This window comes from Euprymna scolopes, chromosome 37, assembly GCF_053919585.1.
Source record: "Euprymna scolopes isolate OS-2025 chromosome 37, ASM5391958v1, whole genome shotgun sequence".
Lineage (NCBI taxonomy): Eukaryota > Metazoa > Mollusca > Cephalopoda > Sepiida > Sepiolidae > Euprymna > Euprymna scolopes.
The window spans coordinates 13,488,580-13,498,461 of record NC_136518.1 but is presented as its reverse complement, the minus strand read 5'-3'; the positions used below and the strand labels follow the sequence as shown (position 1 = coordinate 13,498,461).

The 9,882-nt window shown below is 37.3% G+C and overlaps 47 non-coding genes across 47 annotated transcripts; all 47 read left to right on the top strand.

Annotated features, from left to right (window-relative positions):
* The first annotated feature begins 75 nt into the window (after positions 1–75).
* Positions 76–158, top strand: Trnal-uaa (transfer RNA leucine (anticodon UAA)). The gene has a single exon. It is a non-coding gene; the product is annotated as a tRNA-Leu (tRNA).
* Positions 159–247: 89 nt separating this feature from the next.
* On the top strand, positions 248–330 carry Trnal-uaa (transfer RNA leucine (anticodon UAA)). The gene has a single exon. It is a non-coding gene; the product is annotated as a tRNA-Leu (tRNA).
* A 436-nt stretch (positions 331–766) lies between these two features.
* Positions 767–849, top strand: Trnal-uaa (transfer RNA leucine (anticodon UAA)). The gene has a single exon. It is a non-coding gene; the product is annotated as a tRNA-Leu (tRNA).
* A 90-nt stretch (positions 850–939) lies between these two features.
* Positions 940–1,022, top strand: Trnal-uaa (transfer RNA leucine (anticodon UAA)). Its single transcript has one exon. It is a non-coding gene; the product is annotated as a tRNA-Leu (tRNA).
* Positions 1,023–1,112: 90 nt separating this feature from the next.
* Trnal-uaa (transfer RNA leucine (anticodon UAA)) lies at positions 1,113–1,195 on the top strand. The gene has a single exon. It is a non-coding gene; the product is annotated as a tRNA-Leu (tRNA).
* Positions 1,196–1,285: 90 nt separating this feature from the next.
* Positions 1,286–1,368, top strand: Trnal-uaa (transfer RNA leucine (anticodon UAA)). The gene has a single exon. It is a non-coding gene; the product is annotated as a tRNA-Leu (tRNA).
* Positions 1,369–1,458: 90 nt separating this feature from the next.
* Trnal-uaa (transfer RNA leucine (anticodon UAA)) lies at positions 1,459–1,541 on the top strand. The gene has a single exon. It is a non-coding gene; the product is annotated as a tRNA-Leu (tRNA).
* Positions 1,542–1,802: 261 nt separating this feature from the next.
* Positions 1,803–1,885, top strand: Trnal-uaa (transfer RNA leucine (anticodon UAA)). Its single transcript has one exon. It is a non-coding gene; the product is annotated as a tRNA-Leu (tRNA).
* A 90-nt stretch (positions 1,886–1,975) lies between these two features.
* Trnal-uaa (transfer RNA leucine (anticodon UAA)) lies at positions 1,976–2,058 on the top strand. The gene has a single exon. It is a non-coding gene; the product is annotated as a tRNA-Leu (tRNA).
* A 90-nt stretch (positions 2,059–2,148) lies between these two features.
* Positions 2,149–2,231, top strand: Trnal-uaa (transfer RNA leucine (anticodon UAA)). Its single transcript has one exon. It is a non-coding gene; the product is annotated as a tRNA-Leu (tRNA).
* Positions 2,232–2,494: 263 nt separating this feature from the next.
* Trnal-uaa (transfer RNA leucine (anticodon UAA)) lies at positions 2,495–2,577 on the top strand. The gene has a single exon. It is a non-coding gene; the product is annotated as a tRNA-Leu (tRNA).
* Positions 2,578–2,667: 90 nt separating this feature from the next.
* Positions 2,668–2,750, top strand: Trnal-uaa (transfer RNA leucine (anticodon UAA)). Its single transcript has one exon. It is a non-coding gene; the product is annotated as a tRNA-Leu (tRNA).
* A 90-nt stretch (positions 2,751–2,840) lies between these two features.
* Trnal-uaa (transfer RNA leucine (anticodon UAA)) lies at positions 2,841–2,923 on the top strand. The gene has a single exon. It is a non-coding gene; the product is annotated as a tRNA-Leu (tRNA).
* Positions 2,924–3,013: 90 nt separating this feature from the next.
* Positions 3,014–3,096, top strand: Trnal-uaa (transfer RNA leucine (anticodon UAA)). Its single transcript has one exon. It is a non-coding gene; the product is annotated as a tRNA-Leu (tRNA).
* Positions 3,097–3,186: 90 nt separating this feature from the next.
* Positions 3,187–3,269, top strand: Trnal-uaa (transfer RNA leucine (anticodon UAA)). Its single transcript has one exon. It is a non-coding gene; the product is annotated as a tRNA-Leu (tRNA).
* Positions 3,270–3,359: 90 nt separating this feature from the next.
* Positions 3,360–3,442, top strand: Trnal-uaa (transfer RNA leucine (anticodon UAA)). Its single transcript has one exon. It is a non-coding gene; the product is annotated as a tRNA-Leu (tRNA).
* Positions 3,443–3,703: 261 nt separating this feature from the next.
* Trnal-uaa (transfer RNA leucine (anticodon UAA)) lies at positions 3,704–3,786 on the top strand. Its single transcript has one exon. It is a non-coding gene; the product is annotated as a tRNA-Leu (tRNA).
* Positions 3,787–3,876: 90 nt separating this feature from the next.
* On the top strand, positions 3,877–3,959 carry Trnal-uaa (transfer RNA leucine (anticodon UAA)). Its single transcript has one exon. It is a non-coding gene; the product is annotated as a tRNA-Leu (tRNA).
* Positions 3,960–4,049: 90 nt separating this feature from the next.
* Positions 4,050–4,132, top strand: Trnal-uaa (transfer RNA leucine (anticodon UAA)). Its single transcript has one exon. It is a non-coding gene; the product is annotated as a tRNA-Leu (tRNA).
* Positions 4,133–4,395: 263 nt separating this feature from the next.
* Positions 4,396–4,478, top strand: Trnal-uaa (transfer RNA leucine (anticodon UAA)). The gene has a single exon. It is a non-coding gene; the product is annotated as a tRNA-Leu (tRNA).
* A 90-nt stretch (positions 4,479–4,568) lies between these two features.
* Trnal-uaa (transfer RNA leucine (anticodon UAA)) lies at positions 4,569–4,651 on the top strand. The gene has a single exon. It is a non-coding gene; the product is annotated as a tRNA-Leu (tRNA).
* Positions 4,652–4,741: 90 nt separating this feature from the next.
* Positions 4,742–4,824, top strand: Trnal-uaa (transfer RNA leucine (anticodon UAA)). Its single transcript has one exon. It is a non-coding gene; the product is annotated as a tRNA-Leu (tRNA).
* A 90-nt stretch (positions 4,825–4,914) lies between these two features.
* Trnal-uaa (transfer RNA leucine (anticodon UAA)) lies at positions 4,915–4,997 on the top strand. The gene has a single exon. It is a non-coding gene; the product is annotated as a tRNA-Leu (tRNA).
* A 90-nt stretch (positions 4,998–5,087) lies between these two features.
* Positions 5,088–5,170, top strand: Trnal-uaa (transfer RNA leucine (anticodon UAA)). The gene has a single exon. It is a non-coding gene; the product is annotated as a tRNA-Leu (tRNA).
* An 89-nt stretch (positions 5,171–5,259) lies between these two features.
* On the top strand, positions 5,260–5,342 carry Trnai-uau (transfer RNA isoleucine (anticodon UAU)). Its single transcript has one exon. It is a non-coding gene; the product is annotated as a tRNA-Ile (tRNA).
* Positions 5,343–5,432: 90 nt separating this feature from the next.
* Positions 5,433–5,515, top strand: Trnal-uaa (transfer RNA leucine (anticodon UAA)). The gene has a single exon. It is a non-coding gene; the product is annotated as a tRNA-Leu (tRNA).
* A 263-nt stretch (positions 5,516–5,778) lies between these two features.
* Positions 5,779–5,861, top strand: Trnal-uaa (transfer RNA leucine (anticodon UAA)). The gene has a single exon. It is a non-coding gene; the product is annotated as a tRNA-Leu (tRNA).
* Positions 5,862–5,952: 91 nt separating this feature from the next.
* Positions 5,953–6,035, top strand: Trnal-uaa (transfer RNA leucine (anticodon UAA)). The gene has a single exon. It is a non-coding gene; the product is annotated as a tRNA-Leu (tRNA).
* A 90-nt stretch (positions 6,036–6,125) lies between these two features.
* On the top strand, positions 6,126–6,208 carry Trnal-uaa (transfer RNA leucine (anticodon UAA)). Its single transcript has one exon. It is a non-coding gene; the product is annotated as a tRNA-Leu (tRNA).
* A 90-nt stretch (positions 6,209–6,298) lies between these two features.
* On the top strand, positions 6,299–6,381 carry Trnal-uaa (transfer RNA leucine (anticodon UAA)). Its single transcript has one exon. It is a non-coding gene; the product is annotated as a tRNA-Leu (tRNA).
* Positions 6,382–6,470: 89 nt separating this feature from the next.
* On the top strand, positions 6,471–6,553 carry Trnal-uaa (transfer RNA leucine (anticodon UAA)). The gene has a single exon. It is a non-coding gene; the product is annotated as a tRNA-Leu (tRNA).
* A 90-nt stretch (positions 6,554–6,643) lies between these two features.
* Positions 6,644–6,726, top strand: Trnal-uaa (transfer RNA leucine (anticodon UAA)). Its single transcript has one exon. It is a non-coding gene; the product is annotated as a tRNA-Leu (tRNA).
* Positions 6,727–6,989: 263 nt separating this feature from the next.
* Trnal-uaa (transfer RNA leucine (anticodon UAA)) lies at positions 6,990–7,072 on the top strand. Its single transcript has one exon. It is a non-coding gene; the product is annotated as a tRNA-Leu (tRNA).
* Positions 7,073–7,162: 90 nt separating this feature from the next.
* On the top strand, positions 7,163–7,245 carry Trnal-uaa (transfer RNA leucine (anticodon UAA)). Its single transcript has one exon. It is a non-coding gene; the product is annotated as a tRNA-Leu (tRNA).
* A 90-nt stretch (positions 7,246–7,335) lies between these two features.
* On the top strand, positions 7,336–7,418 carry Trnal-uaa (transfer RNA leucine (anticodon UAA)). The gene has a single exon. It is a non-coding gene; the product is annotated as a tRNA-Leu (tRNA).
* A 90-nt stretch (positions 7,419–7,508) lies between these two features.
* Trnal-uaa (transfer RNA leucine (anticodon UAA)) lies at positions 7,509–7,591 on the top strand. The gene has a single exon. It is a non-coding gene; the product is annotated as a tRNA-Leu (tRNA).
* Positions 7,592–7,681: 90 nt separating this feature from the next.
* On the top strand, positions 7,682–7,764 carry Trnal-uaa (transfer RNA leucine (anticodon UAA)). The gene has a single exon. It is a non-coding gene; the product is annotated as a tRNA-Leu (tRNA).
* A 90-nt stretch (positions 7,765–7,854) lies between these two features.
* Trnal-uaa (transfer RNA leucine (anticodon UAA)) lies at positions 7,855–7,937 on the top strand. Its single transcript has one exon. It is a non-coding gene; the product is annotated as a tRNA-Leu (tRNA).
* A 261-nt stretch (positions 7,938–8,198) lies between these two features.
* Positions 8,199–8,281, top strand: Trnal-uaa (transfer RNA leucine (anticodon UAA)). The gene has a single exon. It is a non-coding gene; the product is annotated as a tRNA-Leu (tRNA).
* Positions 8,282–8,371: 90 nt separating this feature from the next.
* Positions 8,372–8,454, top strand: Trnal-uaa (transfer RNA leucine (anticodon UAA)). Its single transcript has one exon. It is a non-coding gene; the product is annotated as a tRNA-Leu (tRNA).
* A 90-nt stretch (positions 8,455–8,544) lies between these two features.
* Positions 8,545–8,627, top strand: Trnal-uaa (transfer RNA leucine (anticodon UAA)). Its single transcript has one exon. It is a non-coding gene; the product is annotated as a tRNA-Leu (tRNA).
* Positions 8,628–8,717: 90 nt separating this feature from the next.
* Trnal-uaa (transfer RNA leucine (anticodon UAA)) lies at positions 8,718–8,800 on the top strand. Its single transcript has one exon. It is a non-coding gene; the product is annotated as a tRNA-Leu (tRNA).
* Positions 8,801–8,890: 90 nt separating this feature from the next.
* Positions 8,891–8,973, top strand: Trnal-uaa (transfer RNA leucine (anticodon UAA)). The gene has a single exon. It is a non-coding gene; the product is annotated as a tRNA-Leu (tRNA).
* Positions 8,974–9,062: 89 nt separating this feature from the next.
* On the top strand, positions 9,063–9,145 carry Trnal-uaa (transfer RNA leucine (anticodon UAA)). The gene has a single exon. It is a non-coding gene; the product is annotated as a tRNA-Leu (tRNA).
* Positions 9,146–9,235: 90 nt separating this feature from the next.
* Positions 9,236–9,318, top strand: Trnal-uaa (transfer RNA leucine (anticodon UAA)). Its single transcript has one exon. It is a non-coding gene; the product is annotated as a tRNA-Leu (tRNA).
* Positions 9,319–9,408: 90 nt separating this feature from the next.
* Positions 9,409–9,491, top strand: Trnal-uaa (transfer RNA leucine (anticodon UAA)). Its single transcript has one exon. It is a non-coding gene; the product is annotated as a tRNA-Leu (tRNA).
* A 261-nt stretch (positions 9,492–9,752) lies between these two features.
* On the top strand, positions 9,753–9,835 carry Trnal-uaa (transfer RNA leucine (anticodon UAA)). The gene has a single exon. It is a non-coding gene; the product is annotated as a tRNA-Leu (tRNA).
* Positions 9,836–9,882: the final 47 nt, after the last annotated feature.

Genomic DNA, 9,882 nt, shown 5'->3' with positions numbered 1-9,882 from the left:
TTGACAAATTAAATATGATTAAAATTAGAAGATTAAGTAAAAAATAAAAAGAGTTATGTTCACTAGGATACAGAGAGCACGATGGCTGAGTGGTTAAGGCATTGGACTTAAGTTCCAATAGACAAGTGTCCGCGTGGGTTCGCACCCCACTCGTGCTAAATACTTGTTATATTTTGACAAATTTTATATGACTAAAATTAGAAGATTAAGCAAATATAAAAAGAATTATGTTCACTAGAGTACAGAGAGCACGATGGCCGAGTGGTTTGGGCGTTGGACTTAAGTTCCAATGGGCAAGTGTCCGCGTGGGGTCGAACCCCACTCGTGCTAAATACCTGTTATATTTTGACAAAATAAATATGATTAAAATTAGAGGAATAAGTAAAAAATAAAAAGAGTTATATTCACTAGGATGTACACAGCATGATGGCCGAGTGGTTAAGGCGTTGGCCTTAAGTTCCAATGGACAAGTGTCTGCGTGGGTTCGCACCCCATTCGTGCTAAATACTTGTTATATTTTGACAAATTATATATGATTAAAATTAGAAGATTAAGTAAAAAATAAAAAGAGTTATGTTCACACGGATGTAGACAAGACGATGGCCGAGTGGTTAAGGCGCTGGACTTAAGTTCCAATGGACAAGTGTCCGCGTGTGTTCGAACCCCACTCGTGCTAAATACTTGTTATATTTTGACAAAATAAATATGATTAAAATTAGAAGATTAAGTAAAAAATAAAAAGAGGTATGTTCAGGCGGATGTAGACAGCACGATGGCCGAGTGGTTAAGGCGTTGGACTTAAGTTCCAATGGACAAGTGTCCGCGTGGGTTCGAACCCCACTCGTGCTAAATACTTGTTATATTTTGACAAATTAAATATGATTAAAATAAGAAGATTAAGTAAAAAATAAAAAGAGTTATGTTCACTAGGATACAGAGAGCACGATGGCCGAGTGGTTAAGGCATTGGACTTAAGTTCCAATGGACAAGTGTCCGCGTGGGTTCGAACCCCACTCGTGCTAAATACCTGTTATATTTTGACAAATTATATATGATACAAATTAGAAGATTAAGTAAAAAATAAAAAGAGTTATGTTCACTAGGATGTTGACAGCACGATGGCTCAGTGGTTAAGGCGTTGGACTTAAGTTCCAATAGACAAGTGTCCGCGTGGGTTCGAACCCCACTCGTGCTAAATACTTGTTATATTTTGACAAAATAAATATGATTAAAATTAGAGGATTAAGTAAAAAATAAAAAGAGTTATGTTCACTAGGATGTAGACAGCACGATAGCCGAGTGGTTAAGGCGTTGGACTTAAGTTCCAATGGGAAAGTGTCCGCGTGGGTTCGAACCCCACTCGTGCTAAATACTTGTTATATTTTGACAAAATAAATATGATTAAAATTAGAGGATTAAGTAAAAAATAAAAAGAGTTATGTTCACTAGGATGTAGACAGCATGATGGCCGAGTGGTTAAGGCGTTGGACTTAAGTTCCAATGGACAAGTGTCCGCGTGGATTCGAACGCCACTCGTGCTAAATACTTGTTATATTTTGACAAATTATATATGATTAAAATTAGAAGATTAAGTAAAACATAAAAAGAGTTGTGTTCACACGGATGTAGACAACACGATGGCCGAGTGGTTAAGGCGCTGGACTTAAGTTCCAATGAAAAACTGTCCGCGTGTGTTCGAACCCCACTCGTGCTAAATACTTGTTATATTTTGACAAAATAAATATGATTAAATAAAGGATTAAGTAAAAAATAAAAAGAGTTATGTTCAGACTGATGTAGACAGCACGATGGCCGAGTGGTTAAGGCGTTGGACTTAAGTTCCAATGGGCAAGTGTCCGCGTGGGTTCGAACCCCACTCGTGCTAAATACTTGTTATATTTTGACAAAATAAATATGATCAAAATAAGAGGATTAAGTAAAAAATTAAAAGAGTTATGTTCACTAGGATGTAGACAGCGCGATGGCCGAGTGGTTAAGGCATTGGACTTAAGTTCGAATGGACAAGTGTCCGCGTGGGTTCGAACCCCACTCGTGCTAAATACCCGTTATATTTTGACAAAATAAATATGATTAAAATTAGAGGATTAAGTAAAAAATAAAAAGAGTTATGTTCACTAGGATGTACACAGCATGATGGCCGAGTGGTTAAGGCGTTGGACTTAAGTTCCAATGGACAAGTGTCCGCGTGGGTTCGCACCCCATTCGTGCTAAATACTTGTTATATTTTGACAAATTATATATGATTAAAATTAGAAGATTAAGTAAAAAATAAAAAGAGTTATGTTCACACGGATGTAGACAAGACGATGGCCGAGTGGTTAAGGCGCTGGACTTAAGTTCCAATGGACAAGTGTCCGCGTGTGGTCGAACCCCACTCGTGCTAAATACTTGTTATATTTTGACAAAATAAATATGATTAAAATTAGAGGATTAAGTAAAAAATAAAAAGAGGTATGTTCAGGCGGATGTAGACAGCACGATGGCCGAGTGGTTAAGGCGTTGGACTTAAGTTCCAATGGACAAGTGTCCGCGTGGGTTCGAACCCCACTCGTGCTAAATACTTGTTATATTTTGACAAATTAAATATGATTAAAATAAGAAGATTAAGTAAAAAATAAAAAGAGTTATGTTCACTAGGATACAGAGAGCACGATGGCCGAGTGGTTAAGGCATTGGACTTAAGTTCCAATGGACAAGTGTCCGCGTGGGTTCGAACCCCACTCGTGCTAAATACCTGTTATATTTTGACAAATTATATATGATACAAATTAGAAGATTAAGTAAAAAATAAAAAGAGTTATGTTCACTAGGATGTTTACAGCACGATGGCCCAGTGGTTAAGTCGTTGGACTTAAGTTCCAATGGACAAGTGTCCGTGTGGGTTCGAACCCCACTCGTGCTAAATACTTGTTATATTTTGACAAAATAAATATGATTAAAATTAGAGGATTAAGTAAAAAATAAAAAGAGTTATGTTGACTAGGATACAGAGAGCACGATGGCTGAGTGGTTAAGGCATTGGACTTAAGTTCCAATAGACAAGTGTCCGCGTGGGTTCGAACCCCACTCGTGCTAAATACTTGTTATATTTTGACAAAATAAATATGATTAAAATTAGAGGATTAAGTAAAAAATAAAAAATGTTATGTTCACTAGGATGTAGACAGCACGATAGCCGAGTGGTTAAGGCGTTGGACTTAAGTTCCAATGGGAAAGTGTCCGCGTGGGTTCGAACCCCACTCGTGCTAAATACTTGTTATATTTTGACAAAATAACTATGATTAAAATTAGAGGATTAAGTAAAAAATAAAAAGAGTTATGTTCACTAGGATGTAGACAGCATGATGGCCGAGTGGTTAAGGCGTTGGACTTAAGTTCAAATGGACAAGTGTCCGCGTGGATTCGAACGCCACTCGTGCTAAATACTTGTTATATTTTGACAAATTATATATGATTAAAATTAGAAGATTAAGTAAAACATAAAAAGAGTTGTGTTCACACGGATGTAGACAACACGATGGCCGAGTGGTTAAGGCGCTGGACTTAAGTTCCAATGAAAAACTGTCCGCGTGTGTTCGAACCCCACTCGTGCTAAATACTTGTTATATTTTGACAAAATAAATATGATTAAATAAAGGATTAAGTAAAAAATAAAAAGAGGTATGTTCAGACGGATGTAGACAGCACGATGGCCGAGTGGTTAAGGCGTTGGACTTAAGTTCCAATGGGCAAGTGTCCGCGTGGGTTCGAACCCCACTCGTGCTAAATACTTGTTATATTTTGACAAAATAAATATGATCAAAATAAGAGGATTAAGTAAAAAATTAAAAGAGTTATGTTCACTAGGATGTAGACAGCGCGATGGCCGAGTGGTTAAGGCATTGGACTTAAGTTCGAATGGACAAGTGTCCGCGTGGGTTCGAACCCCACTCGTGCTAAATACCTGTTATATTTTGACAAAATAAATATGATTAAAATTAGAGGATTAAGTAAAAAATAAAAAGAGTTATGTTCACTAGGATGTACACAGCATGATGGCCGAGTGGTTAAGGCGTTGGACTTAAGTTCCAATGGACAAGTGTCCGCGTGGGTTCGCACCCCATTCGTGCTAAATACTTGTTATATTTTGACAAATTATATATGATTAAAATTAGAAGATTAAGTAAAAAATAAAAAGAGTTATGTTCACACGGATGTAGACAACACGGTGGCCGAGTGGTTAAGGCGCTGGACTTAAGTTCCAATGGAAAAGTGTCCGCGTGTGTTCGAACCCCACTCGTGCTAAATACTTGTTATATTTTGACAAAATAAATATGATTAAAATTAGAGGATTAAGTAAAAAATAAAAAGAGGTATGTTCAGGCGGATGTAGACAGCACGATGGCCGAGTGGTTAAGGCGTTGGACTTAAGTTCCAATGGACAAGTGTCCGCGTGGGTTCGAACCCCACTCGTGCTAAATACTTGTTATATTTTGACAAATTAAATATGATTAAAATAAGAAGATTAAGTAAAAAATAAAAAGAGTTATGTTCACTAGGATACAGAGAGCACGATGGCCGAGTGGTTAAGGCGTTGGACTTAAGTTCTAATGGACAAGTGTCCGCGTGGGTTCGAACCCCACTCGTGCTAAATACTTGTTATATTTTGACAAAATAAATATGATTAAAATTAGAGGATTAAGTAAAAAATAAAAAGAGTTATGTTCACTAGGATGTAGACAGCATGATGGCCGAGTGGTTAAGGCGTTGGACTTAAGTTCCAATTGACAAGTGTTCGCGTGGGTTCGAACCCCACTCGTGCTAAATACTTGTTATATTTTGACAAAATAAATATGATTAAAATTAGAGGATTAAGTAAAAAATAAAAAGAGGTATGTTCAGACGGATGTAGACAGCACGATGGGCGAGTGGTTAAGGCGTTGGACGTAAGTTTCAATGGACAAGTGTCCGCGTGGGTTCGAACCCCACTCGTGCTAAATACTTGTTATATTTTGACAAATTATATATGATTAAAATTAGAGGATTAAGTAAAAAATAAAAAGAGTTATGTTCACTAGGATGTTGACAGCACGATGGCCCAGTGGTTAAGGCGTTGGACTTAAGTTCCAATGGACAAGTGTCCGCGTGGGTTCGAACCCCACTCGTGCTAAATACTTGTTATATTTTGACAAATTATATATGACTAAAATTAGAAGATTAAGCAAATATAAAAAGAATTATGTTCACTAGAGTACAGAGAGCACGATGGCCGAGTGGTTAAGGCGTTGGACTTATGTTCCAATGGGCAAGTGTCCGCGTGGGTTCGAACCCCACTCGTGCTAAATACTTGTTATATTTTGACAAAATAAATATGATTAAAATTAGAGGATTAAGTAAAAAATAAAAAGAGTTATGTTCACTAGGATGTAGACAGCACGATGGCCGAGTGGTTAAGGCGTTGGACTTAAGTTCCAATGGACAAGTGTCCGCGTGGGTTCGAACCCCACTCGTTCTAAATACTTGTTATATTTTGACAAATTATATATGATTAAAATTAGAAGATCAAGTAAAAAAAAAAAAGAGTTATGTTCACACGGATGTAGACAACACGATGGCCGAGTGGTTAAGGCGCTGGACTTAAGTTCCAATGGACAAGTGTCCGCGTGTGTTCTAACCCCACTCGTTCTAAATACTTGTTATATTTTGACAAAATAAATATGATTAAAATTAGAGGATTAAGTAAAAAATAAAAAGAGGTATGTTCAGACGGATGTAGACAGCACGATGGCCGAGTGGTTAAGGCGTTGGACTTAAGTTCCAATGGACAAGTGTCCGCGTGGGTTCGAACCCCACTCGTGCTAAATACTTGTTATATTTTGAATAAATTAATTATGATTAAAATTAGAAGATTAAGTAAAAAATAAAAAGAGTTATGTTCACTAGGATACAGAGAGAACGATGGCTGAGTGGTTAAGGCATTGGACTTAAATTCCAATGGACAAGTGTCCGCGTGGGTTCGAACCCCACTCGTGCTAAATACTTGTTATATTTTGACAAATGAAATATTATTAAAATTAGAAGATTAAGTAAAAAATAAAAAGAGTTATGTTCACTAGGATGTAGACAGCGCGATGGCCGAGTGGTTAAGGCGTTGGACTTAAGTTCCAATGGACAAGTGTCTGCGTGGGTTCGAACCCCACTCGTGCTAAATACTTGTTATATTTTGACAAATTAAATATGATTAAAATTAGAAGATTAAGTAAAAAATAAAAAGAGTTATGTTCACTAGGATACAGAGAGCACGATGGCTGAGTGGTTAAGGCATTGGACTTAAGTTCCAATAGACAAGTGTCCGCGTGGGTTCGCACCCCACTCGTGCTAAATACTTGTTATATTTTGACAAATTTTATAAGACTAAAATTAGAAGATTAAGCAAATATAAAAAGAATTATGTTCACTAGAGTACAGAGAGCACGATGGCCGAGTGGTTAAGGCGTTGGACTTAAGTTCCAATGGGCAAGTGTCCGCGTGGGGTCGAACCCCACTCGTGCTAAATACCTGTTATATTTTGACAAAATAAATATGATTAAAATTAGAGGAATAAGTAAAAAATAAAAAGAGTTATGTTCACTAGGATGTACACAGCATGATGGCCGAGTGGTTAAGGCGTTGGACTTAAGTTCCAATGGACAAGTGTCCGCGTGGGTTCGCACCCCATTCGTGCTAAATACTTGTTATATTTTGACAAATTATATATGATTAAAATTAGAAGATTAAGTAAAAAATAAAAAGAGTTATGTTCACACGGATGTAGACAAGACGATGGCCGAGTGGGTAAGGCGCTGGACTTAAGTTCCAATGGACAAGTGTCCGCGTGTGTTCGAACCCCACTCGTGCTAAATACTTGTTATATTTTGACAAAATAAATATGATTAAAATTAGAGGATTAAGTAAAAAATAAAAAGAGGTATGTTCAGGCGGATGTAGACAGCACGATGGCCGAGTGGTTAAGGCGTTGGACTTAAGTTCCAATGGACAAGTGTCCGCGTGGGTTCGAACCCCACTCGTGCTAAATACTTGTTATATTTTGACAAATTAAATATGATTAAAATAAGAAGATTAAGTAAAAAATAAAAAGAGTTATGTTCACTAGGATACAGAGAGCACGATGGCCGAGTGGTTAAGGCGTTGGACTTAAGTTCCAATGGACAAGTGTCCGCGTGGGTTCGAACCCCACTCGTGCTAAATACTTGTTATATTTTGACAAATTATATATGATACAAATTAGAAGATTAAGTAAAAAATAAAAAGAGTTATGTTCACTAGGATGTTGACAGCACGATGGCCCAGTGGTTAAGGCGTTGGACTTAAGTTCCAATGGACAAGTGTCCGTGTGGGTTCGAACCCCACTCGTGCTAAATACTTGTTATATTTTGACAAAATAAATATGATTAAAATTAGAGGATTAAGTAAAAAATAAAAAGAGTTATGTTGACTAGGATACAGAGAGCACGATGGCCGAGTGGTTAAGGCATTGGACTTAAGTTCCAATAGACAAGTGTCCGCGTGGGTTCGAACCCCACTCGTGCTAAATACTTGTTATATTTTGACAAAATAAATATGATTAAAATTAGAGGATTAAGTAAAAAATAAAAAGAGTTATGTTCACTAGGATGTAGACAGCACGATAGCCGAGTGGTTAAGGCGTTGGACTTAAGTTCCAATGGGAAAGTGTCCGCGTGGGTTCGAACCCCACTCGTGCTAAATACTTGTTATATTTTGACAAAATAAATATGATTAAAATTAGAGGATTAAGTAAAAAATAAAAAGAGTTATGTTCACTAGGATGTAGACAGCATGATGGCCGAGTGGTTAAGGCGTTGGACTTAAGTTCCAATGGACAAGTGTCCGCGTGGATTCGAACGCCACTCGTGCTAAATACTTGTTATATTTTGACAAATTATATATGATTAAAATTAGAAGATTAAGTAAAACATAAAAAGAGTTGTGTTCACACGGATGTAGACAACACGATGGCCGAGTGGTTAAGGCGCTGGACTTAAGTTCCAATGAAAAACTGTCCGCGTGTGTTCGAACCCCACTCGTGCTAAATACTTGTTATATTTTGACAAAATAAATATGATTAAATAAAGGATTAAGTAAAAAATAAAAAGAGGTATGTTCAGACGGATGTAGACAGCACGATGGCCGAGTGGTTAAGGCGTTGGACTTAAGTTCCAATGGGCAAGTGTCCGCGTGGGTTCGAACCCCACTCGTGCTAAATACTTGTTATATTTTGACAAAATAAATATGATCAAAATAAGAGGATTAAGTAAAAAATTAAAAGAGTTATGTTCACTAGGATGTAGACAGAGCGATGGCCGAGTGGTTAAGGCATTGGACTTAAGTTCCAATGGACAAGTGTCCGCGTGGGTTCGAACCCCACTCGTGCTAAATACTTGTTATATTTTGAAAAATTAAATATGATTAAAATTAGAAGATTTAGTAAAAAATAAACAGAGTTATGTTCACTAGGATACAGAGAGCACGATGGCTAAGTGGTTAAGGCATTGGACTTAAGTTCCAATAGACAAGTGTCCGCGTGGGTTCGAACCCCACTCGTACTAAATACTTGTTATATTTTGACAAAATAAATATGATTAAAATTAGAGGATTAAGTAAAAAATAAAAAGAGTTATGTTCACTAGGATGTAGACAGCACGATGGCCGAGTGGTTAAGGCGTTGGACTTAAGTTCCAATGGACAAGTGTCCGCGTGGGTTCGAACCCCACTCGTGCTAAATACTTGTTATATTTTGACAAATTATATATGATTAAAATTAGAAGATTAAGTAAAAAATAAAAAGAGTTATGTACACTAGGATGTTGACAGCACGATGGCCGAGTGGTTAAGGCGTTGGACTTAAGTTCCAATGGACAAGTGTCCGCGTTGGTTCGAACCCCACTCGTGCTAAATACTTGTTATATTTTGACAAATTATATATGACTAAAATTAGAAGATTAAGCAAATACAAAAAGAATTATGTTCACTAGAGTACTGAGAGCACGATGGCCGAGTGGTTAAGGCGTTGGACTTAAGTGCCAATGGACAAGTGTCCGCGTGGGTTCGAACCCCACTCGTGCTAAATACTTGTTATATTTTGACAAAATAAATATGATTAAAATTAGAGGATTAAGTAAAAAATAAAAAGAGTTATGTTCACTAGGATGTAGGCAGCACGATAGCCGAGTGGTTAAGGCGTTGGACTTAAGTTCCAATGGGCAAGTGTCCGCGTGGGTTCGAACCCCACTCGTGCTAAATACTTGTTATATTTTGACAAAATAAATATGATTAAAATTAGAGGATTAAGTAAAAAATAAAAAGAGTTATGTTCACTAGGATGTAGACAGCATGATGGCCGAGTGGTTAAGGCGTTGGACTTAAGTTCCAATGGACAAGTGTCCGCGTGGATTCGAACGCCACTCGTGCTAAATACTTGTTATATTTTGACAAATTATATATGATTAAAATTAGAAGATTAAGTAAAACATAAAAAGAGTTGTGTTCACACGGATGTAGACAACACGATGGCCGAGTGGTTAAGGCGCTGGACTTAAGTTCCAATGAAAAACTGTCAGCGTGTGTTCGAACCCCACTCGTGCTAAATACTTGTTATATTTTGACAAAATAAATATGATTAAATAAAGGATTAAGTAAAAAATAAAAAGAGGTATGTTCAGACGGATGTAGACAGCACGATGGCCGAGTGGTTAAGGCGTTGGACTTAAGTTCCAATGGGCAAGTGTCCGCGTGGGTTCGAACCCCACTCGTGCTAAATACTTGTTATATTTTGACAAAATAAATATGATCAAAATAAGAGGA